Source organism: Leopardus geoffroyi, chromosome C2 (assembly GCF_018350155.1).
Source record: "Leopardus geoffroyi isolate Oge1 chromosome C2, O.geoffroyi_Oge1_pat1.0, whole genome shotgun sequence".
Lineage (NCBI taxonomy): Eukaryota > Metazoa > Chordata > Mammalia > Carnivora > Felidae > Leopardus > Leopardus geoffroyi.
In genome coordinates this window covers 37,062,687-37,089,227 of record NC_059333.1, presented here as the reverse complement: position 1 = coordinate 37,089,227, position 26,541 = coordinate 37,062,687, and the positions used below count along the sequence as shown (strand labels likewise).

Below are 26,541 nucleotides of genomic sequence, written 5' to 3'. Positions count from 1 at the left end.
TGCAAATGTTAAACTCATACATAGACAAAAATATATAAATGGTATTTCATGAAATTATCTGATGATATTTGGGAAATGAAACATCAGATTTTATCATTGTTTATCTTGTAAATTCATAATTTTTTTATCTGTTCAATAATGGCTTTAAGTCAATGTATTCTATTCTTCATTTCAGTCATGTATCAAAAGAGATATCCGGTAAACATTGCTAATACCCAGAATTATGTCCCAAACTCTTGAATTAACCAGTTCCATGATTCCTAACATTCCTTCCTTTTTATGCCAAATGCACTTTTATTTCCCCATGTCTTCCTCTCAATCTTTCATTTTTCACCCTGTAATTATATCCTCTCTATATAGATCAAATCATATAGGTAACCAACCAAACTCTTGGAAGTGCTGGATGTAATTACCCATTGCTTAATAGATGGCTTTAGCTTCCAGTATTAAAACTGAGGTAATGAAATGTGGAGGTTCTTGAATATTATTACCCTCATTTAACTAACTTAAGAGAATTCCTTCTTTACTCCTAATTTTCTTTCTGTCTCTGCCTCAAGAAACAAAATGCACTCCACTTGAGAGTAGTAACTGCCAATGTTAGGGATTGGGAGTGTGATGGAATTGTGGACTTTAAATAACCAACTGCTATTCCTTCAGTCTTTTATAAACTACTATTCAAAGGCAGTTTCAATAATTCCCTCACTGACTGTATGATTTACCACTATAGCATTAAGTCTGTTCAATGACTTTTAAAATGGCAAAATTTTACAATGGATAATTTGGAACTTTAATGATCTCTGGAAAATTTGAGATCTTCCTAAACTGGCTCATGTAAGACCTCTTCCTCCCATTTTACCTGCTCCTTCTTCTTCCTTTTTACCTCTTTGACTTTTCTTTCAGCTCCCTTGAATCCTATGATCTGTCTTCCTTTCAATGTCCCTAGTTCCTCCACCACTTTTTCTACTCCTGCCAAACTTTTCCACTCTCCATCCAGCTCCTCAACTCCTTATAATCACGAGAATCTGAGGCCTCCTGCTCCTATTGGTGACACTTGAGGGGCTCAGGGACCCCAAAAGTAACCACCTGATGTTGAAAAAGCTAACTAGAAATAAACTGTATATTTTGTATACGCAGGTGACTTTGGAGATACCCAGATGGCCACATGGTGTCTCTTTCATCCTTTGCCCAAAATTTAGTCCAAACTCTCCATAAAGTCACACATTAGGGCAAAGAAAATCCTAAAAGTCTCCTCCACAAATATTGGTGGGTACTCTTTAGCCCTGATGTTAAAAAGATAAACTCAACTTGCTCCATCTGCCAAAAACACAATTATGATAAAAATATAAAGGTGGGGCAAAGAGTCAACTCTTTGTTATAAACTGATGACACTTGAATTTCTGTGTTTATGTTTGACATGGCTAAAATTTTGGAATGAAAGCTCTAGGTCTCTATTTGTGTTTATTTATGTTATATATATTATGTTTTCTTAATTCTCAACTACCAAATTAACAAAATATTACCAAATAAAATTATAAAATTCCTAAGGTAGCTCTATTCTAAGCAGCTAGAAATAAGTAAATGCTTATATAAATTATAGAGACTGAAAACTCCCATGAAATAAAAAAATAAATACTAAACTTCTAATATTTCCAATATGAAAAAATTATACTCACCCAAATCTTTTAAAAATTTAAGTTTGAATTTACATAAGCTGTTGCAGACAAGTTTAGCTTAATATTGTTGGGTTTCTTTTTTTTTTTTTTTTAGTTTTTGTTTAAATTTTAGTTAACAGATAGTGTAATATTGGTTTCTGGTGTAGAATTTAGTGACTCATCACTTACATATAACGCCCAGTGCCCATCACAAGTGCCCTCCTTAATATCAGTCACCAATTTAGCCCATCCTTGCTCACGTCCCCTTCAGCAACCCTGTTTGTTCTCTATAGTTCAGTCTTTTATGGTTTGCTTCCCTCTGTTTTTTCCCTTCCCCTCCATTCATCCGTTTTGTTTCTTAAATTCCACACATATGTGAAATCATATGGCATTTGTTTTTTTCTGAATGACTTAACTTTGCTTAGCATAATACACTCTAGCTACATCCATGTTCCTGCAAATGGCAAGATTTCATGCTTTTTGATGACTGAGCAATATTCCATTGTGTGTATGTGTATACATACAGACGTCTTCTTTATCCACTCATCTGTCAGTGGACATTTGGGTTCTTTCTATAATTTGACTATTGTTGATAATGCTGCTATATAAACATCATTTGTATTTGTAATATCTATATCAAGCTATAATGTCATGTTAATGCTGGGCTTATAGTATGAATTGGGAAGTTCATCCCCTGCTTTTATTTTCCTCAAAAATTGGCACTAAATTCTTCTTAAATGTTTAATAGAATTCACCAGGAAAGTCATCTGGGCCTGGATTTTTCTTTATGGGAAAGTGTTTAAACAAAAAATTCAGTGTCTTTAATAGATATAAAGCTATTATTGTTATTCTTAATGGAGTTTCAGTATCTTTCCATGAAATGTGCTCTTTTCATTGAAGTTGTCAAATACACTGGCATGGAGTTGTTCTTAACAACCACTTAATTTTATTTTAAAATTTTATTTTAAAATTCATGGAATTTCTTTAAGTCTTTCTATTCCAGTTTGTGGGATCATGAATCTTAGATCATAATCTTAGGTCAGTGTGTTTCCTAATGATTTATATGCCAGATCCTTTCTTGTGGTCTCTCTATGACTTTGGGAAGTTTTCTTACATGAATGCACTGACCTGTACTCAACTGAAGATCAGAAAAGAATCCTTATTAGATCCAGAACCCATTCTATTTGTGGGCAATTCTCTTTTCTCCACTAATTTTCCCTTGAAATGTTGTCAAACTAGGCTTCCATGAACTCTGAATACTCTCCCTTCTATGCAGAAAGACAGCTTGCTTCTGTTTGAGTATCCTTGTCCTGTATGGCAGGCTGGAAACTCTCTTCATTCAATAAACTGGGGCCATTGTAAAGATTACCTCATTTGTTTCTCTTCTCTCGGGGATAACTATTCCTTCTTGCTTGATGTCCAGTGTCTGAAAAACTATTGATATAAATATATCTACTGTCCCTTCATCCTTACTGAAAGAGGAAGTCTGAATGTTATATTTTCACAGGGAACAAAATAAAGTGGGTTGGTCGAAGATGAAAAACCATTTCTCCAAATATGTACTTGAAGACATTGAAAAACAATACATTTTTCATAATCTTCTCAGATTCCTTTTTTTTTTTAGTGTTTATATTTAGTTTATTTAGTGGTTGGGTTTTTGTTCATTTGTTTGTTTGACTAGAATATGAAACCAAATTCAAAAATAAGTACTATAGCATAGAGGAAAGGAAAAGTAGTTTAAAACATCTCACACTGGTTGAGGAAAAATACATTTTTCAATCATGAAGTATAATTTTATCTTAATATATAATGTGACAATTTTATAACAAATTTCAAAGCTTACTGGCAATATAGGAAACTATTTGGTTCACTGATTTATATTTTATTTCAGTAAAGGAGAAAAGTACAGATGCTTTGGACCTTAGTTCAGAGCTCAATTAACTTTGAAAGGCTTGAAAGTAATTTCCAAGGCCATACAAGTATCTAATGAATCAAGTGCCAAGGGAGGTGAAAGTGCTTGAGCAAGAGATAATAATAAACCTCCCCCTTTTTGACCCACAAATCATGGATGACTTTCTGTAGCTTGGTAAGTAGGACAACAGATTTTTCATGCTGAGTATGAAGTCAAATAAAGATAAAGAAAATAAGGGTGCTTTTTATAAAATAAATGAACAAACTTTAAATATAACAAATAAATTTTGAATAAAGTTACTATTTATCAAACAACTTTGCTCTGACATTCCTTTATATCTTCTTAGAATATGAAATTATTTGCTGAAGAAGCATCAAAGACCAGTTTTTTTTTTCTGTCACTCTATTTCCTCCCAGAAAGTATGGGTGTCTGTCAAAAAATAACTTATTTTTATTGTTTGGATACTCTTAAATGGCTTGACAATAATTTCCTACTGGCCTAGGGTCATTTAATTTCTTTTTAATGTTTATTTAGTTTTGAAGGAGAGAGAGAGAGTCAGAGTGTGAGTGGGGGAGGGGCAAAGAGAGAGGGAGACACAGAATCTGAAGCAGTCTCCAGGCTCTGAACTGTCAGCACAGAGCCCGACACAGGGCTCGAACTCATGAGCCATGAGATGATGACCTGAGTCGAAGTTGGCTGCTTAACAGACTGAGCCACTTGGGCACCCCTGGCCTAGTGTCACTTAAATAATATGCGTCCTCTGTTCTCTGCTTAGTTTTTACTAAAATCTTATAAACTATTATTTTGAAAATAACAGTTAAAAAGCCACTTTTACTACTTTATGACATGAAGCCTTTCCATTATGAAAACTCACAGGCCATATATCATTTCCCATGTTACTTAAAGTTTACTATGATTTCATATATTGTTATGATTGCTTACAACATGGATAATTTTTGCCATTAAAAATCACCTGTACTAGAATATGTAATAGGAGATTGACAGTGCATTTTTAAATTCCAATTTAGTACATTAATTAATATAGCAACCATTAGTTGACTTCCATAAAAAATTACTTACATTGAAATATGTAACAGAAAACAAGCAGGAATTTTTTTTCTAGGATAATACATAAGCTAATGAATTAACCAATGGTTAGAATTAAATATACTTGAGATCAAAAACCTCCATAGATTTGAATCTCATTTTGAAATATTCAAATGCATGTCTGAGTAATTAGTAATGAGATTCCAATGCTTCATCTTAGAATTGAAATATCGAAGATTGGAAGAATGATTCAAACTCTGTAAAATATGCATCTTTTTGTATGGAAGATTTCACTTTGGGAGTGAATTCCTACACTATAATTATTTTTAGTAAGTCTTCTTAGAGGTGTTCCGTCCAGATGCATAAGATTTATTCACAAAAGAAGTATGGAAACCTTTAAGATTTAAATAAGCAAACTTCAAAACAGCTATTTAAAAGGATACAAATTAAGATATAATTGAAAGTCATAGTAACTCAGTAAAGTACCCAGGAATTATCTAGGAGTTACATTTATCCAAAGGAGTAAACATTGATGATCTACAAAGAGATCACAGTATTTATCCCAGGAAATAAAAATTAAGAACTTTGTTAAGTAAGACCTTTATCTTTTAGCAGACAAGGCATGTAGGTCTGTTTATGATGGATGGTCTGGTATTGTTAACATGAGCTAGGAAAACAGGAGCTTAGTAGAGGCCTCTCCCCAGGCCCCTATGGTAAAATGATGGGTGTGAATGAATCACTGTGGACACCTGATGCTTGCCAGTGATTGGTTTAGGAATAAAATATAAATAAATCCTAGGTGTTAAGTATTAATTTCTTGGTGAAAAGCAATTTGAAGATAATTTTTTGTAATCAGAAAAAATTACTCATATGTTTATTTTGATTTAAAAAATTTTAAATTTATTTTGTTAAAGTCATATATTTAAAAAACTAGGCCTAAAAAGAAAGGTATGGAAAGAATCTGTAATTTACTAATGTGCAATCACAGGTAGCCAATATACAATTTACTTTCAGAGTTCAAAATTCTAGACCCAAGTTATCAATTTCCTTGCCTTTAAAAAAATCTAATTTACGGGGCGCCTGGGTGGCGCAGTCGGTTAAGCGTCCGACTTCAGCCAGGTCACGATCTCGCGGTCAGTGAGTTCGAGCCCCGCGTCGGGCTCTGGGCTGATGGCTCAGAGCCTGGAGCCTGTTTCCGATTCTGTGTCTCCCTCTCTCTCTGCCCCTCCCCCGTTCATGCTCTGTCTCTCTCTGTCCCAAAAATAAATAAACGTTGAAAAAAAAATTAAAAAAAAAATCTAATTTACAATATTACTTCCATCATGTGTAAATTTCCAAAGTTGTCAGAATTACTATTTTTTTCTCAATGTATCTGAATTTGGGCTATCCTAATCTCTACGTTTAAAAAAAAAAAAAAAAAAAACTTCTTAGAGATTAAGAAATCTTCCTGAGTGCAAAGGATCAGGCCAAACTTCCATCTGAAACCCTGTCTTTCCTTCAGATTTCACTTCACCTGCATTAAATCAGGTTTTTCATTTCTTGTATTGTTTACACATCACTCAGTTGAAATAACAGAAGTTCTAAGTATTGTTCACCTGTTGTTGTAGTGACCTTCCGTCAAGCTTAGATACACTAAAAATTACCTTCTTTATTAATAGGTAATGAATGAAAGATGCAAGGTGACATCCACAAAACACACATAGTGGATATAGAAATCACGTACATAAATTAGAATAATCAAAACAATATAAATGACAGATATTTGTGGTTTCCTTCAAAATAACTAAAATAGGATCAATAAAATAGAATATTGCCCTTTTGAAGGACATTTTATTTGAGAAAAGTTTTTAAATTTTTGAGAAAATAAAATCTATGTTATAAACCTAAGGAAAAACTGGTACTTAAATCTTACTAGATTTGTGATCTCATGCTAGAAACTTTACTGAGTAAGTAAGTTAATTAAAACAGGTTTGATTACAATAATTTGAGAAAGAAGGTGCAATTACATATATTTTTAATAAAACTTTCTTTTGATTTATCTTCAGATGAGACCTCTGAGCTTTATTTTAGCAGTAGAGGCCCATTCTCTTCATTAACATTCATTAAGCATCAGTTATTAAAAATCCTAGCTTGCTATTAATACCTTGCAGTTTAATTCACAAGTATGACATTTTCTCACATTTGAAGAAGTACATGTATGGAATCTCAACTTCTTTAAGCCATGGTTCATCCTATAGTTAGCCTTTAGGGGGTTATTATATTAATAATATACTTATTGATAAATGTTTATAGATGAAGATTTAGGTTTGTTAACTATATATATGGATATAAGAATGACATTAATTATCACTGTTATATGTGGTTTTTATTACACTTGTAAATAGATACAGCGAGAGTGAACTTAAACAAAATACCTTAACCACATGGGTAAAGGAAATTTGGTCACATGACCCTAGTAGTAAATTACTCTATGTTTAATTTCGAGACCCAAATTGAATCTTTGACATGCTTGGCTGCTAGTCATATTTTATGCAGATAAACACAATAACCTTTTCCAATACTTGGGCAGTAAATAAAAGAGGGACTGATTTTATAATATTGACACCCCATGAGAAGTGCTCCTGCATTTCTCTTAATTTCTAGGAAGGCCGCTTATTAAAAATATGTAATGTATAAAGATAATCACATTGGAAAAAAATTTACTTAAAACTGTGAAGATTGATTTTTTTTGCCTGCAATGTACCATCACTTTTTGATCTCTATATTTCATCTCATCAACCACCCATGTTTATTTTTGATATTAGAAAATGGAATAAGCATTTCACAAACATATAATAAACTAAGCTAATTCTTAGCTATTAAAATAAAAATTTGTCTATAGTAAATAAACAGTATGTGTCTAATTATGTATAGTAAAAGAAGGTATATGTATACTTAACATAGTTTTTAGTGGCCCTTTTGATTTTATTTTTTCATTTTAGAGAGGGAGTCAGAGAGAGGGGCAGAGGGAGAGACAGAGAGAGAGAGAGAGAGAGAGAGAGAGAAAATCTTAAGCTAGCTTCATGCCCAGCGTGGAGCCTGATGTGGAGCTTGATTCCATGATCCTTGGATCATGTCCTGAGCCAAAATCAAGAGTTGGACATTCAACCGACTGAGCCACCCAGGCTTCCCTGTACACTTAACATATTAAATGTTTTAAAAACAACAACAGAATGATTCTATTACTTGGAGTTTTGATATGTGGGGATCTAACATAAATATCAAGTTGCCCAGAAAGTTATGTAGGTAAACCAGTAAAAGAGAAAATAAAATATCCTTGTTAATAGATTTATTTAAATACTTCCAACAGAATGAACCATAGCAAATCACTTCTTAAAATGTTTTAAATGATATTGATAATCTAGGGAGGAAAAAAGAAACAATAAAACATCAGTTTTGCAAGGGGTATTTTTTAAAATAATATTTTGCACAAGTTACTCACATTACTGTAAAAAAATATGCCCCATATGTTCAAATGACTTTTTTAAATATAAAAAAAAAGTGCCTCAAATACCTTAGTAATTACCATCAGCACTGAGCATGAGTTTCAGTATATCAATGATGTTATGTGATCAAAACAATATGGTACTGGCATAAAAAATAGATGCATAGATCAGTGGAACAGAATAGAAAGCTCAGAAATGAACCCACAACTATATGGTCAATTATAATCTTTGACATAATTTTAGGCAGGAAAGAGTATCCAATGGAAAAAAGTCTCTTCAACAAATGGTGTTGAGAAAACTGGACAACAACATGCAAAAGAATGAAACTGAACCATTTTCTAACACCATATACAAAAATAGACTCAAAGTGGATAAAAGACCTAAATATGAGACTTGAAACCATAAAAACCCTAGAGGAGAACACTGGCAATAATCTCTTTGACAGCAGCCATAGCAACTTCTTTCTAGATATGTCTCCAGAGGCAAGGGAAAAAAGGCAAAAATGAACTATTGGGACTTCATCAAGATAAAAAGCTTCTGTACGACAAAGGAAATAATCACGAAACTAAATGAAAATCTATGGAATGGGAGAATATATTTGCAAATGATACATCTGATAAACAGTTAGTATGCAAAATTCATTAAAAATGTATAAAACTCGGGGCACCTGAGTAGCTCAGTTGGTTGTGTCTGACTCTTGATTTCGGCTCAGGTCATGATCTCACATTTTCGTGAGTTCAAGCCCCACATCTGGCTTCAAGCTGATAGTACAGAGCCTGCTTTGGATTCTCTGTCTCCCTCTCTCTCTGCACCTCCCCAGTCACAGTCTCTCTGTCTCTCTTAAAATAAAATAAACTTAAAAAATTTTAAGAAAATGTGTAAACCTCAACACCCAAAAAATGAATAATCCAGTTAAAAATGGGCAGAAGACATGAATAGACATTTACCCAAAGAAGTGACATACAGATGGCCAAAAGACACATGAAAAGATGGCCAACATCACTGATCATCAGGAAAATAAAAATCAAAACTACAATGATATATCACCTCAAACCTGTCAGAATGGCTAAAATCAATAACAAAAGAAACAGCAGGTGATGGTGAGGAGGTGCAGAAGGGAATCCTCTTGCACTGTTGGTGGTAATGCAAACTGTTGAAGTCACTCTATAAAACAGTATGGAGGTTCCTCAAAAAATTAGAAATAGAATACCCTACAATCCAGTGAGTTCAGTACTTGGTATGTACTCAAAGAATACAAACTTACTAATTCAAAGGGATACATGCACCCTGATATTTATAGCAATATTATCTACAAGAGCCAAGTTATAGAAACAGCCCAAATTTCCGTATACCGAATGGATAAAGAAGAGGTTGTGTGTGTGTGTGTGTGTGTGTGTGTGTGTGTGTGTGTATTAGGTTTCAAAAAGACTGAAACCTTGCCATTTGCAGGCATGTAGATGAAGCTAGACAGTATTATGCTAAGCAAAATAAGTCAGTCCGAGGACAAATACCCTTTGATTTCACTCATATGTGGAATTTAAGAAACAAAACAAATAAGCAAAGGGGAAAAAAAGAGAGAGGGAGGCAAACCAAGAAACAGACTCTTAACTATAGAGAACAAACTGATGGTTACCAGAGGGGAGGTAGGTAGGGGGATGGGTAAAATAGGTAATGGGGATTAAGAAGTGCACTTGCTGTGATGAACATAGGATATTGTATGGAAGTGTTGAATCACTGAATTCTACTCCTGAAACCAATACACCACTATATGTTAATTAACTTGAATTTAAATAAAATCTTGGGGGGAAAATCCAAAGCCTTACTAATTACATGACAGATTATACCATAAATAAAAATATTTGATAGGAAGTAACTTTTAGAGATAAGCTATATTTTCTATTAGGTGAAATAAGATGTGTATTAATATATTCAAGTTAATTTGACAATTTTGGGGAAGTCTTTCTGTCTCTCACTCTAGATTAGTTGGTTTTTAACCAAATAAGTAGGACTGCAGCTAAACTTCATGTTATATTTTATTTAACTATAATTATGATAAGAAATGACCAATTGCTATTTTACTTTACATAGTGATATGTGTTTTATAAATATGCTCATTAGATTGAATGGTGATATGAATAGTAGCTGTTAATCTTATTTTCTTCTTTATACTGGAACTAAAATAGGAAGAACTACATCATTCTCTTTTCTATTTCACAGTTGTCTTTGTCCATTAGGGCTGCTATAACAAAATACCACAAACTGGGTAGCTTATTAACTACAGGAATTTATTTCTGAAGCCAAAGTCTGAGATCAGAATGTCAAAATGGTCAGATAAGGTCTCTGTTTTGGTTTGCAGACTTCTCTTTGTCTACTTAGTAGAAGGGACTGGGGAAGTCTCTGTGGTCTCTTTTGTAAGAACACTCTTCCACCCTCTTGACCTACACATCTCGCAAAGTTCCCCTCTTTTGACAAATACCATCACCATTAGGTGATTGCAATCACCTCCTAATACCATTAAGATTTCAACATATCAATTTGTGAAAGGGCAAATTCAGAGTATAGCAACAGTTTTAAATCAATGCACTCAGAAGTTCTACTTTATCAACCAAAAGTTAGATAGATTTGACATATAATCATCCAACAAGATTCCAATAAGCTTACCTTAACTGAACAATATTTTAAGCATCATAATAAAGTGCATAAGAATGTTGAGTAGAACAGTGGTCAAAGATCACAAATTATAGCTTTTCTTGATTATATTATATATAATTGTTTATGATGCTGCTTATGATGTTTATATATCATTGTTTATAATGCTATTTCTTCTCTGGCCTGTATTTTTAAAACCAGATCCATAAAACAATAAAGAAAAGAAAGGTGAGTTTCATCTTAGGTTCACACCTTAGGCAGTGAAATCCCAGATCAAATATTCAGATTAATTGGCACTTAGATTTATTTGCTAAAAAGTACCACCAGGACATTTATAATAACTCCACAGAGTTATTGGTTGAAGAGATGTGGAAATGCCACTTTCTATTAATGACTATTTCAAATTTCAAAATGCATTGCTCTTGGTTTAAGGTTAACACCTTGACATCGCTATAGTTGCAAGTTAATTTATAAATATAATATTTTTTTCCAAATATTTTATTTTATTTTCCAAACATTCTCATATCAGAATGAAGTTTTAAATTGAGAACTTGAGTGGAATTCATGTTTATTTTATCGACAAATTTTCGTGGTACTGTTTGCATTTCACACTGTGTGAACCACATAATGATTCAAATATTTCATATCCTACTTTCAGGTGTAGTAATATCATACACCCAACAGTGTACATTTGATTTAAACTGCAATTGAGCATATTCAAGACACAATCTGTTCTAGAATCACATGTACAATTTCAATGTGGAAAACTTCTATTCTGAGGAAAATATATACTTCATAAGGCTACCACTTCAAATATGGAAAGAAAATTTTAAAAACTAGTTGCAAGTACTGGTAAGCAGATGATATGTCACTTATTTCTTTAAAGTGGTTATATATATATATATATATATATATATATATATATATATATATATATCACTAAAACTGGCTCTACTGTTACAAAAGACAAGATGGAAAGTAACTTTCTGTAACATTGAAACTCAAACAAAATCAATTTGAAATTACCAGGAAATTGAGGCATGAGTGAACTTTTGACTCTTTAATCTTGAAAGGTTTTAATTAGTTTGTGTCCCAAAATTATTTCTAATAAAAGTTTTGGAAAGATTGTGAAAAACTTGCCTTATTCTATGTCTGTGCCTTGAGGTAGTAATGAACATAAAACATCCAGTGACTCATTTATTTATTTACCAACACATATTTTGGGTGCTTGTTACATAGGAAATATTCATTTGGTTACTATTAAGATAAAATCTCAATCAACCATAAACATCTTTAACAGAGATTATAGTAAGTAAGGGAGGGTACAAACTTAAAAAAATGTCATACAAAGGGTAAAAAATGTCTTAAAGGAAGCACACTGACAGATGAAATACTGTGGAATTTCAGAGAAAAGAGAAATATTTAAGCATTTGACAAAATACAGCAGTTTTTAAATTTTTTTAATGTTTATTTTTGAGAGGAAGGGGGAAGGGGCACAGAGAGAGGGGGACAGAGGATCCAAAGTGGGTTCTGCACCGACAGCAGAGAGCCTGATGTGGGGCTTGAACTCACAAACCATGAGATCATGACCTGAGCTGAAATCAAAGTCAGACACTTGGGGCGCCTGGGTGGCGCAGTCGGTTAAGCGTCCGACTTCAGCCAGGTCACGATCTCGCGGTCCGTGAGTTTGAGCCCCGCGTCAGGCTCTGGGCTGATGGCTCAGAGCCTGGAGCCTGTTTCCGATTCTGTGTCTCCCTCTCTCTCTGCCCCTCCCCCGTTCATGCTCTGTCTCTCTCTGTCCCCCCAAAAAATAAAAACGTTGGGAAAAAAAAAAAAAGAATTTTTTCAAAGTCAGACACTTAACTGACTGGGCCACCCAGGAGCCCCTTTAATTTTTTTTAATGTTTATTTTTGAGAGAAAGAGAGAGTGGGGGAGGAGCAGAGAGAGAGAGGGAGTAGCATCCTTTCTTGATAAAATCCCACAAGAGTGTAGGGATAGAAGGAACATACTTTAACATCATATGTATATATATATTTCTTCTGAGATCAGGAACAATATAGGGATGTCTGCTCTCACTATTAACATAGTACTGGAACTCCTCACTTCAGCATTCAGACAACAAAATGAAATAAAAGGCACCCATATTGGCAAGGAAGAAGCCAAACTTTCACTATTTGCAGACAACTTGATGCTCCATATAGAAAACCTGAAAGACTTCACCAAATAGCTGCTAGAACTAGTACACGAATTTAGGAAAGTCACAGGATATAAATTCATTGTATAAAAATCTGTTGCATTCCTAAACACCAATAAGGAAGCAGAGGAAAAAGAAATCAAAGAACTGATCCCATTTACAATTGCACCAAAACCCATAAGATACCTAGGAATAAAGCTAACCAAAGAGGTAAAAGATCTGTATGCTGAAAACTATAGAAAGCTTATGAAAGAAATTGAAGAAGGCACAAATAAATGGAAAAACATTCCATGCTCATGGATCGGAAGAACAAATATTGTTAAAATATTGATACTATCCAAAGCAATCTACACATTCAATGCAATCCCTATCAAAATAACACCAACATTCTTCACAGAGTCAGAAAAAGCAACCATAAAATTTGTATGGAAACACAAAAGGCCCTGAATAACCAAAGTAATGAAGAAAATCAAAACTGGAGGCATCACAATTCTGGGATTCAAGCTGTAATCATCAAGACAGTATGGTACGGGCGCAAAAACAGAATAGGTCAATGGAATAGAATAGAGTACCCAGAAATGGACCCACAAATATATGGCCAACTAATCTTTGACAAAGCAGGAAAGAGTATCCAATGGAAAAAAGACAATCTCTTCAGCAAATGGTGCTGGGAAAACTGGACAGCGACATGCAGAAGAATGAACCTGGAAAACTCTCTTAAACAATACACAAAAATAAATTCAAAATGGATGAAAGGCTTAAATGTGAGACAGGAAAGTATCACAATGCTACAGGAGAATCACAATGCTACAGGAGAAAACAGGCAGAAACTTTTTGACCTAGGTCGCAGCAACTTCATACTCAACATGTCTCTGGAAGCAAGGGAAATAAAGCAAAAGTGAACTATTGGGACCTCATCAAGGTAAAAAGCTTCTGCACAGCAAAGGAAACAATCAACAAAACTAAAAGGCAGCCAACAGAATGGGAGAAGATATTTGCAAATGACATATCAGATAAAGGATTAGTATCTATAAAGAACTTAGCCAAACTCAACAACCAAAAACCAAATAATCCAGTGAAGAAATGGGCAGAAGACATGAATAGACACCTTTCCAAAGAAAACATCCAAATGGCTAACAGATACATGAAAAGCTGCTCAACATCACTCATTATCAGGGAAATACAAGTCAAAACCACAATGAGATATGTTCTTACACCTATCTGTCAGAATGCCTAAAATTAACAACTCAGGAAACAACAGATGTTGTCAAGGATGCAGAGAAAGGAGAACCCATTTGCACTGTTCTTGGGAATGCTACTGGTACAGCCACTCTGGAAAACAGTATAGAGGTCCCTCAAAAAATTAAAAATAGAACTACCCTATGACTGAGCAATTGAGCTACTAGGTATTTATCCAAAGGATACAAAAATGCTGATTTGAATGGGCACATGCACCCCAAAGGTTGTAGCAGTGTTATCAACAATAGCCAAATTAAGGACAGAGCCCAAATGTCCACTGCCTGGTGGATGGATAAAGAATATATATATACAATGGAATACTGCCTAGTAATCAAAAGAATGAAATATTACCATTTAAAACAACATGGAAGAATTAGAGGGTATTATGCTAAGTGAAATCAGTCAGAAAAAGAAAATATCATATGATTTCATTCATATGGAATTTGAGAATCTCAACAGATGAAGTTAAGGAAAGGGAAGGAAAAATAAGATAAAAACAGAGAAGGGGCAAACCATAGGAGACTTTACATACAGAGAACAACTGAAGGTACCTGGAACGGTGTGGGTGGTGGGATGGGTTAAATGGGTGACAGGCATTAGGGAGGACACTCTCTAGGATGAGCACTATGTCTCATATGTAAGAGATGAATCACTGTGTTATACTCCTGAACCCAAGACCGAACCCAAGTTTACACTGTATATTAACTAACTTGAATGTAAATTAAAAATAAATAAATAAAAATACATTAAAAAAAGAATTGCCAAAAAAAAAACTGAAAAAAATAAACATGTTTTCCTTCAAAAACAAAAGAGAAATATTTATATTTGAGAGACCATTGAAAATTAAATTAAAGACTTTACACTTGAAACCAAACAAGAGAGAAATTTGTTGAATTATGCACAAATGGGAAGAAAAAATTACTCAAGTATATGGAACAATGATCAGAAAATATATAACAACAAAATATTTGGCCCAGATAGAGAAGTAGTAGATTACCATTTTTTTAAATGTCTATTTACTGTTGAAAGCAAAAGAGTGGGGCGGCACAAGGCGGGTATGGGGACAGAGGATCAGAAGCAGACTCTGCACTGACAGCAGAGTAGGGTGAACTCAACAAGGGTGAGACCTGACATGAGCTGAAGTCAGACACTTAACTTACTGAGCCACCCAGGTGCCCCTATTACCATACGTTTAATGCTAGAATATGTATCCTTTCTTCCCAGGAATTATCTTGAGCTCCAGAACAAACATATTTTACAGTTGATATCCTAAAATCGCCCCATTTTTATGAAATAACTCATTTTTAAAAATGATTTTAAAGAAGTAAAAGAAACAAAGTTTGCTAATTGAGGATATAGGAGGCCCTTTTAGGAGACCCTAAAATTGGTTTTGCATATTACCCCATTATACATTCACAAATTATCAAAGCATGTCTGATCACAAATAGCAGACATTTTAAAGTAATAAGAATATGGCATTTTTAAATTTATTTTGGGGCCAAATATTTCCTTGTTGCTTGCTATATGCAACCAGAGAGAGAGAGGGATTACAGAAAAGATTTTTAATAACAATTTCACATATCTCTTATACATGGAATAATAATAATTGGATATTTATCTTGATGTTAAAATCTCACAAAAAAAACCCCACTAAATTTTGAATCCAATGTTTATATTCTATGTTGAAAATTTATAGGTATTTCAAATTAATTCTGTTTTTACTATATGGATATGCATGTTCATGTTACTGAGTATTTATAGTTCATCATTTGAGTCAATTCTTGGAAAAAAAAACAAATTTTAACTAATTGGGATTTGAATAAAAACTTTAAAAAAAAGATAATTCGATCATTCCATTTCTTGAGCGATAATCCATAACAGTTCAAATTTAGTAGTAAAACAAAATGTGGGGTTCAGTTTTAAATACTGCAGTCATAGGGGCGCCTGGGTGGCTCAGTCGGTTAAGCGTCCGACTTCGGCTCAGGTCATGATCTCACGGTTCGTGGGTTCCAGCCCCGCATCAGGCTCTGTGCTGACAGCTCGGAGCCTGGAGCCTGCTTCGGATTCTGTGTCTCCCTCTCTCTGCCCCTCCCCTGCTCATGCTGTCTCTCTCTATCTCTCAAAAATAAATAAATGTAAAAAAAATTAAAAAAAATAAATAAATCCTGCAGTCATATAAAAATCTTTAATTAAAAAGGAAACATGCAGAGTTGTTGTTTTGTTATATTAGCACCTTAGAAAATCCTATCTAAGAAAATGTATTTACTAACTAGTAATTCTAAAAATAATTGCATTAAATTTGATCTCATGAAGAATTCATAAGATCTAATTTAACATTATTTCTGTTTTTGAAATGCAAGTTTTTTCATGCTGGTTTATAATGAGTTTTCAAAATAGAAATAATAAACTAATATAAATTCACATTTGAAATTAAAGTTTGAAACAATGGTTTAGAATAGTAAAAATACAACATTTTAAAGCCATCTCGTAAGAGTGTTTGGACTTTTTTTTACTTTTATTTATTTTTTGTTTTGTTTTTGTTCTGTACTGAAACATGTATTAAATCTGAAAATACATAGATTGGTTTCCTTGGAGAAGTGTATATATCATTGCTTTTAAAATAACATGGCCTCTATAAGATGTCATGAGAAACAAAATGAGTACAGTTTACATTAATTTAAATTTTTACATCAAATTTTCAACAAAAATTAACAAAAAATGTTATTTTGTTTTATTAAATTTTCTAAATAAAATTATTTTAGTTTCTTCAATATAGTTTTTTAGTTTCTCCAATATAGCCTTTAGTTTCCCCTATATAGGCTTGAGCTCTCAGGGGATTTTCACATGTCCAGAGGATCCAAGTGAAAAATATATCTCACTTCCTTGCTCTGAAGTCAAGAGACTTATTTACTTCCTACACTCTGTGTGTAAAACCTTTCTTCCTACACATCCTCCAGTCTTTCCATCTTGGTGATGGTTTTATTTTGCCCTGATCAGGTTTAGATTACAAACCCCTGCTAGGATACATGACTGATTTAGTACCCATTCAGGAAAATATTCTGGAGTCCTATGCTATGTAAGCACCTAGGAGGTGACACATCACTGCCTATTGGTGGTTTTTAAGATAAATATACCACTCTCACACAAAGAGCACCAATGCATTCTCGCACTCGGATGGGCATCTTCACCACAACCACTCTTCTGTTTAGGAGAGGCATCATACATTTATGAAGATCATCACATATTTATACATCTTTTACCTTGCTTATATGGATAAGGTAAGTTTTCCTACGTCCCACATTGGGGAAAAGAAAGAAATCTCATTACATAAAGTAAAGAAGTCATATTATATGAAAAATTTAACATGCCATCAGAAATGAGATATTGATAGGCTTTTAGGTGCCATCTTGTCTGCAATTCTTCTTAGGTTCAACATTGATTTCTATAGCCTTTTCTAGCAGACAATGGATTTTAAATTGTGCCAATAGTAGTTGGCAAAGTTTTATCGAGTGATTGGATGCTTTCATATTTTTTACTTGAACTCTCATCATGCTTTTCTCAAAGTTATATTTTTGTTCCCTAGTTATAAAACCAAAAGATCTAGTCGTCAAGATTTTTGTTTTAGTTGTTGTTGTTTTGGGGATGTTGTATCATTTTCATAATCTTGGCATTTCCCCTCTATTGAGGATATGGTAGGAGAGCTCTGTAACCTTGTAAAAATTAAGGAAATTACAATTAAATAATCCTTTATGGCATATTTCAGGCTGTCCCATGTTCCTCAGAGAATCCAGGTCTAAGATAAGGGTTTGATTTCAAAATTATTAATGTTCCCTAGCATCATAAAACATTAAAACTAGAAGTGATCAGAAAGATCATCTTATCCCTATTACCTTGTTTTATCTGAAAGAAAACAGTTTCAAAATGACAGAGTCTAGCCCAAAGTCACAATGTCTGTTAGCAACTGAAGATGGACAGAAACCTAGACCTCCTGATCTCACATAACCTTCTGCAGCTAATTGGCTATGGAATCTTTCATATGTCATAGTAGCTATGGTGCAACAATACATCATCTACCTTGATTAATGACTGTGATGAAAGGCTTGCTTAACACAATGGAAATAAATGCAGCAAGCAGATGCATTAAATTTTAAAAGCTGTAATGTTTATCTGTGGTCTATAAAGTGCAACCATGGTCTTTTTAATCTGCTTATGTTAGTTACCTGGTCAGTTTGGTTTGGCCATGAAGGAAGAAAAAAAAAAACAACTCAAAGATGAATAATTATGTTGGAAAAGCATATAGTTACAAAGAAAAAGTCACCTATATGTCAGAGAAAAATGTGTCTATGTTGTGTAAGTTTGTGTTTTGAATTTATATATGTAATAAAGGAAGATTCCATGTGTTCATTTGGAAATACCAAAAGAATAAAAAGTAAAGAGGGGCTGAAAAGAAAAATACTACTTGGCTTTTTAGAGTGAAAGTAATATTAATTTTAGACATTTATGAGAGCTCATTAACATTTACAACTAATTACAATGGCATCTAATTTTTTATTGTAACTTTTATTTTTCAAAAGCCTTTATTTTATAATCACTATCTTAATTTGTTCCCACAATAGCTATGGGAAATAGTCAAAAGAGATTTTATTTTCTCCCTATTACTGATGAGACAAAAGGGTCAAATGGTTAAGTGGTTTACCCAAATGAATAAACTAGGTTGTTTAGATGTTTGATCTGTAATCATGTATAATACATCAAATTAAAAGTTTCATTTCATTACCACATTCTTTATAAAAACATGATCATCTGTAACTCACATGCTATGACTATCTGTGTACTATTATTTATTGCAAAACCTTCATAGTTGGTTTATCTACTCTATTTCTTGTATTCCAAAGAAATGTTCCTTAAAAGGAAAATTTTACCATGAGTTTTTACCAAATGCATTTTATTTATTTATTTTTATGTTTGTTTGTTTAGTTTTTGAGAGAGAGAATCCCAAGCAGGCTCCATGCTGTCAGCCCAGAGCCCAATGTGGGATTTGAATTCACAAAACTGAGATCATGACCTGAGCTAAAGTCAAGAGTCTGATGCTTAACTGCCTGAGCCGCCCAGGCAGCCCCCAAATGCATTTTATGAATAGTACACTAACCAAACAACATTAAGTCCTCCATACAACCTGAGATCCAATATAATATATGAAAATAGAACTGACCTTAAAAAACAGGAAGCATCAGTGTATACCCAAGTCTACTAAGTATGTACAAATATGCCACCCTTAACAGAGCAGAAATGAGATTGTACAATAATGAGATTGTATTACAAAAATCCCTGTCATTTCCAAATCAATTCTTTTTTTTTTAATTTTTTTTTAACGTTTATTTATTTTTGAGACAGAGAGAGACAGAGCATGACTGGGGGAGGGTCAGAGAGAGAGGGAGACACAGAATTTGAAACAGGCTCCAGGCTCTGAGCGGTCAGCACAGAGCCCGATGCGGGGCTCGAACTCACAGACCGTGAGATCATGACCTGAGCCAAAGTCGGACGCTTAACCTACTGAGTCACCCAGCTGCCCCTCCAAATCAATTCTTATTCAAACATACAGTTAGTTCCTGCAGTGGATGACAGACCTTGGGTTAGTCATGCTGTATTAATCCTAGTTTACAGTGTGTGAGTGTAGCAAGTGGGTGTTCTCACTAAGATGTGGATGTGTAGCCATATTTAATTGCTTTGGATAAGGGAGCACTACATTATCAAGACTGAGCAATCTTTTTGTAGTTACTTTCCTATTTCTTGAATCATCATGGCTAGAGATTATGACTTCCTTTTCTCACTACCTAGTTTCTCTATTTCCTTATAGAATCTTGAGTTTGGATAGTTGTGTACTCCCTGGCCCAGTATTAGCCCCCTTCCCTTTCAGCACTGATCTTCCCCAAACCATCTCCATTGTTCTAGAATATATGATTTTATAATGTTCATTGAAAGTGCTGAATTCAGCCAGGTACATTCATTAAGACACAAAGCTTTACTTTTTTTTTTTTTTTTTTTTTTCAACGTTTATTTATTTTTGGGACAGAGAGAGACAGAGCATGAACGGGGGAGGGGCAGAGAGAGAGGGAGACACAGAATCAGAAACAGGCTCCAGGCTCTGAGCCATCAGCCCAGAGCCCGACGCGGGGCTCGAACTCACGGACTGCGAGATCGTGACCTGGCTGAAGTCGGACGCTTAACCGACTGGGCCTCCCAGGCGCCCCAAGCTTTACTTTTTTTAATGTGACTCTCTAGCAATGTTACTCACCTTGGCAATACTTTATGCAGATTCACAGATTTTACATTTACTTTTGGGAATTAAGAGACTTTGGCTTTCAGATATTAAATTTCTCATCTGATATAAATTAAAACATTTATCTAAACTCTAATTTAATCTGTATCTCCTCCTACCAGTTCAGGCCTGTCTGGCAAAAGACTAAAATAATGGAGATAATCATTACTGACCACAATGTCATTAAACTAGAACTCAAGAACAACAAGATAATTAGAAAATATCTAACTGCATGAAAGTTTTAAGAAAAGATATAAATAATTCATGAATAATAGAGGAAATATAAAGGAAATTAAAACAAATTCAACTTTCACACAGTAAAACATTCATTAAGATAACAGGGCATAGGATTAGCATACAGAAATCAATAGCCTTCATTATACACAAAATAACCAGTTAGAAGATACAATTGTAGAGAAAGCTCATTTACAATAGAAATAAAGAAGACAAATATAGTTAGGAAGAAGCTAACATGAACAACAACAACAAAAAAAAAAAACAAAATATGCAAAACATGTAAGAAAAACTAAAGGACACTCTTAACAGATACACAAGTAGAATTGAATGTTTTGTTTGTTTGTTTGTTTATTTGGAGAGAGATATTGTGAGTGGGGAAGGGGACAGAGATAGAGGAGGGAGAGAATCCCAAGCAGGCTCCATGCTGTTAGCACTGTCAGCTCAAGACCTGATACAGGGCTTGATCCCACGAACCTATGAAATCATGACCTAAGTCAAAATCAAGAGTTGGATGCTTAACCACCTGAGCCACCCGGGTGCCCCTAGAAAGATACTTTTTGTAGATGACTACATGTTATAAAGGTGTGAGTTCCGATTAATTTATAAATTTAAAGCAACTGCATTAAAAAATAAATAGAAGTTTTTTTTATGGATCTGCACAAATTGATACTAATCAATATAGACAAATAAACATGCAAGAATAGTTTTAAAAAGACAATAAGTATATAAGTAGGACTAACTACTAACTCTACCACATATTAGAACAAATTATAATTAATATGTTGAAAAAAATGAAAGAAAAAGAAGATTACAAATGGTGGAGTTGCATCTTCTAGAGTAAGATTTTAATGTCAAATAGGAAAGTAAAATTACATATAGTTAGTGGTAACCTCAAATATACTTTCAATTATGGATAATTTCAGGGTAGACATTTTGTGAGTAGGATTACACTTTCTGTGGACAACATTAGTAGCTCCTCTAATTCTTCATTAATCATGTTTTCTGCATGACAGTCAATTAAATATTTGATGTTTTTTTTCTGATCTTTTCATAATTTTCTTTTAAAATATCAAGTAACTCTTGAGTCACAGAGGAATTATTTGGACAGAACAAGTAACTGTGTGATAGTCTCACTTATGGAAATGGGGGAGGAGCTGGTAATGTGTAAGAAAACCAAAATAATTTTGTTTTGGGAGTTAGATTTGAAATTGTCCTTAAAGAATCCGAGTAGAATGTTGCAAATATAGTTCTATATATAAGGGTAAAGTTTAGAAGAGAAATTTAATAGAAATTTAAAATTTTCTGGTTATCATTTCAGAGGCAGTATATAAAATGGATGTGGATGAGATAACTAAGGGATTGTGTATAGAGAAAAATGGGAATTGAGATTACACCTGGACAATTTATGATTCAACATTTTGTGGTTGGGAAAAGTAGAAAAAGCTAGCAAAAGAGAATCAGAAGTAGGAAGAGGAAAACTAGGAGGGTGTGATATTTCAATGCAATACTATACTTCGGGGGCTTTTCTTGCTGTACATAATAAAACTGGATACCTCTCTCTCTCTCTTCCTCTCTCTGTGTCTCTCTCATCCTTGTACCATATGTGTCTATGTTTGTGAGTTTGTGTGTGCTCAATAATAATGTAATTTTAATGTGTAACACAGACAAAAATGTTTTATAACATTCTATAGTGCTTATTTCCTAATTCTCACATATTTCAAATTTAGCATGAAAATTTTTAAGTCTCTAATGAGCTGAATGTGTTGCTTTTTATTCCTTTATGCTCTATTTTGCTCTTATCAGATACTGGAGTAAGTGAACATTGTTGACAATTTTGATACATCTCTCCCACTTTTTTTTTAATAATTTGGCATACACCTAACTAAATGGTTGTTTTTATTGTTTCCTTCTTCAATTGTTTATGCCACAGGCCAATGTCCTTCAAAGTACATTTGCTTTTCCTTTTGTGTCTCATGGAGTAAATGTCAAATGTTCTTGCCTCTTGTGTCTAAGTTGATTACATTTTCCAGAAAAGACAATTTAAGTATGAAGTTAGTTTTAATTTTTTTTAAGTACAATATATATGCTAGTATGTCTTTGGAAACAGAAAAACTATATTCATATTCTGAGTATTAATATATCACTGTTCTCCAACATTGATTATTTGGGGATAGTTTGTAATAGATAAAATATTCAATATTCCTTAAAATAATGTAAGGATCTTCACAGATTATGCCATATACACACCAACTAATATTCTCAAATTATCAATATTTATCAAAGGACATCATAAAAGTCATTTCAGATAATATCAACAACAAAAAATTTATGTCTCAAGGAAAATAATTACCTTGTGACAATTTCTTGTAAGCAACTTATAAGTCTTCTTCCAAAGAAAATATGACCGCAGTATTCTTTTATTACTAATTTTATATGAGTAATATATGAGTATATTAATTGTTTTATATATAGTATGTATTATATATAATATACACATATAAATTATATAATTATTATTTATAATTGTATATAATCATAGGTTATAATTAAGATCAAATTAAATGTTGCATTAGAAAATTTTTGTTTATATGCATAATTGCATGTTTTAAGTAGGCTCTGAACTTGAATTCATGACACTGAGATCAAGAGTTGGATGTTCTACAGACTGGGCCAGCCAAGCACACTACATAATTGCATTTTTAATGGTAATTTATATACTATGATATATCCTTTATGTATTTAATATTAAAATATTTTACATAGATGGTAGGTTTAGTGTTAAATTCAAATATGAAGCTAAACTGTCACTAAAATCATAATCACCAGTTCCTAATATTTTTGTAGCCATAGACGCTTCTATTTGTATGCCTACATATATACATACATATTTATGTTATACTATTGCAGAGAGTATCTGAGGGGGTGGGAGCAGTATCACATTAGTTAAAATGGATCCAAACATATGGATACTTTATTTTTTTAATAAAATTGACAGCCAAGCAATCACTGAATATATATTTCATGTAAACCACAGTGTTTTCTATTAGCAATACAAATATTAGTAAAATATGTTCCCTGAGCTCAACAACATCAAAATTCAGGGAACACTCAATGTATGTAACTAACCATATCTCAGAGTTATTAGGCCTGTGTCAGTAATATGGACAGAGGCAGAAATAATTAGTTCTTTCTTTGACATTTGGAATGGCTTCCAAGAAAAAGCAGGTCATGAAAATGAGTATCATTTCACTTGTCTGAAAGAGACAAAAGAGAAATGTGAAAGCCATGAGTCAAGCAGATATGCAAGTAAATAGGGACTGTGCTTTATATTTGCATCATTATGTAGTTTGGGGGGAATAAAACAAAATTAAAAAGAAGTTCAATGCACTAAGGTTGTAGGCTCACTAAAACAGAAATAGAAGAAAGAGATTGGGAAGAAGAGTTGGTAGAATGAATGTTAAAATGACGTAAGACTTAAGGCAGTAAATTAGGGAAAGGTTTTTATTGCCATTAAACTCTATTTAAAAATACAGACTTTTTCCTGTAGGCAATGTGAAGTTCTGGAAAGTTTTAAACTGTGCTTTACAGTGTTTCAGTCTATGAAAGATTTAGGAAAAGGAAGTGACAGCAGGGTTTGCATATCACAAGAACAAGAACTTGATCTGTAAAGGAGGCTATTAAACTTCCAGTGTGAGATTAGGACAGGGTACATGAAAGGAAGATGGAGAGAGTAAAGTCAGTACAAAATACATGGAGATTTTTCTTCAAAACATTGAGTTCATTTATTTAACAAATATTTTATTAATCTTAATATTATTCAAAAAAACATAGTCTGTAGTGGATCTTTATATTATGTAAGAAAATTTAGTCTACACTATCCTCAAGGAACTAACAATCTGTTAGAAACTTATGAGCCAGAAATCTCAAATTATATTCTAATTGACTTCAATCAACTATATTTCAAACTTCTAATCTGGGCATTTCCACTTTGAGGCCTTTTGGAATGCAGATTTTTGTTTTTATTATATTTCCTTTATGTACCTGATCTTTAAATTGCATCTACAATCCTTTAAAAATGCAGAAGCATAATAATAAATACTGTCGTATTTTATAGCCTATAAAGTAACATATAATAAAATGCCATGTACATCCACAAAGTAATGGAAAATACATCATCAGTCCAACTGTGCAAGGGAAGCAAGTCAGGTAATAGCTCTTGCTGTTTTTAGACACTGTATAGGAATGGTATCACTTATATGTTGTGCATAAATGCACTATATTCACATATAGAATATGTCTGTATACACATTCAACTGAAAAATAAGATGCTAGTTTTTTTCTCACCAACATTTTAATAAATCCAAGTAAATCCATATTTCTTTTTTTTTCTTTGTTTTTCAATATATGAAGTTTATTGTCAAATTGGTTTCCATACAACACCCAGTGCTCATCCCAAAATGTGCCCTCCTCAATACCCATCACCCACCCTCCCCTCCCTCCCACCCCCCCATCAACCCTCAGTTTGTTCTCAGTTTTTAAGAGTCTCTTATGCTTTGGCTCTCTTCCACTCTAACCTCGCAAATGCAGATTTAAAAATATGAAAATATCAGAATTTCTAGTTTTTTGATAATCTATATTCAGATAATCATCTATGTAAATCACAGCTTTGTATAATGAATAGTAGATTGGCATTTCTACCACTTAAACAAAAAGACAGATATATATTTTCATTCACATGTGGAATTTGAGAAACTTAATAAAAGACCACAGGGGAAGGGAAGGAAAAATAAATTACAGAGAGGGAGGCAAACCATAAGAGACTCTTAAATATAGAGAACAAACTGAGGGTTGATGATGGTGGGACCTGGAGGAGGCAGGGAAAATGGGTGATGGACATTAAGGAGGGCACTTGTTGGGGTGAGCACTGGGTGTTGTATGTAAGTGTTGAATCACCGGAATCTACTCCCGAAGCCAAGAATACATTGTATACACTGTATATCAGCTAACTTGACAAAAAATTATTAATAAATAAATTTTTAAAAATAATAAAATAAAAATAAACAAATGCTAGTTATTTGTTGGTTGTAGTATAGCCTCCTTACAAGTGTTTGTAAGGATCTGTTGTTTAACATGTGGAGAAAAGATATTAAAATTTGATTTTATGGAAATTTGATTTTTATATTTTATTGTATATCAGTTAAATCTAAAAAATATATAAAATATTAAAATAATGAACTTCTTTATATTCTTTTCTACACAAAACTGTCAGTAATTTTTGTCTTTCTAAGGATTAGCATTGTAATGATTCTATAAATCTTTCTTAACTCCTGCAAGGATGGTTGATCTTTAGAATGCCATTGAAAATGAACTTGTGGGACAGGTAATTCCTATGTGGCAAACCTATTTGCACACTGCCATTGCATGCAATGACAAGATATAAAAACTGTCAGAGCAATTCATGTGAAGAACATCATGCCAAATAACATCATAGAGGACCCGTGTAACCAATAACACATTTTTCCTGATCTCTTTAATGATGTACATGTAACAAATTACCCACCTGATTGTATACTGTAAAATCTACGTTTTATTCAAACCACACCATGTGTTCATCTAAACAATAAACACGCACGCACGCGCACACACACACACACACACACACACACACCACAAAGTTTCCAGTGCATTAAGTTATAGTGAGAAGAAATATGAGACACAGGCAGAGCTGGAGACTCCCTGATAGAGGCAAACCTTTATTAACCCCTGGCACTGCTGCAGTAGTTCTATGGAGCAATTCCACAGACAC

The 26,541-nt window shown here is 33.4% G+C and overlaps 1 long non-coding RNA gene across 1 annotated transcript; it reads left to right on the top strand.

Moving 5' to 3' along the window:
• Positions 1 to 18,277: 18,277 nt before the first annotated feature.
• LOC123576075 lies at positions 18,278 to 22,299 on the top strand. The gene is made up of 2 exons (XR_006701153.1): positions 18,278 to 18,529; positions 22,054 to 22,299. It is a non-coding gene; the product is annotated as an uncharacterized LOC123576075 (long non-coding RNA).
• The last annotated feature ends 4,242 nt before the right edge of the window (positions 22,300 to 26,541 follow it).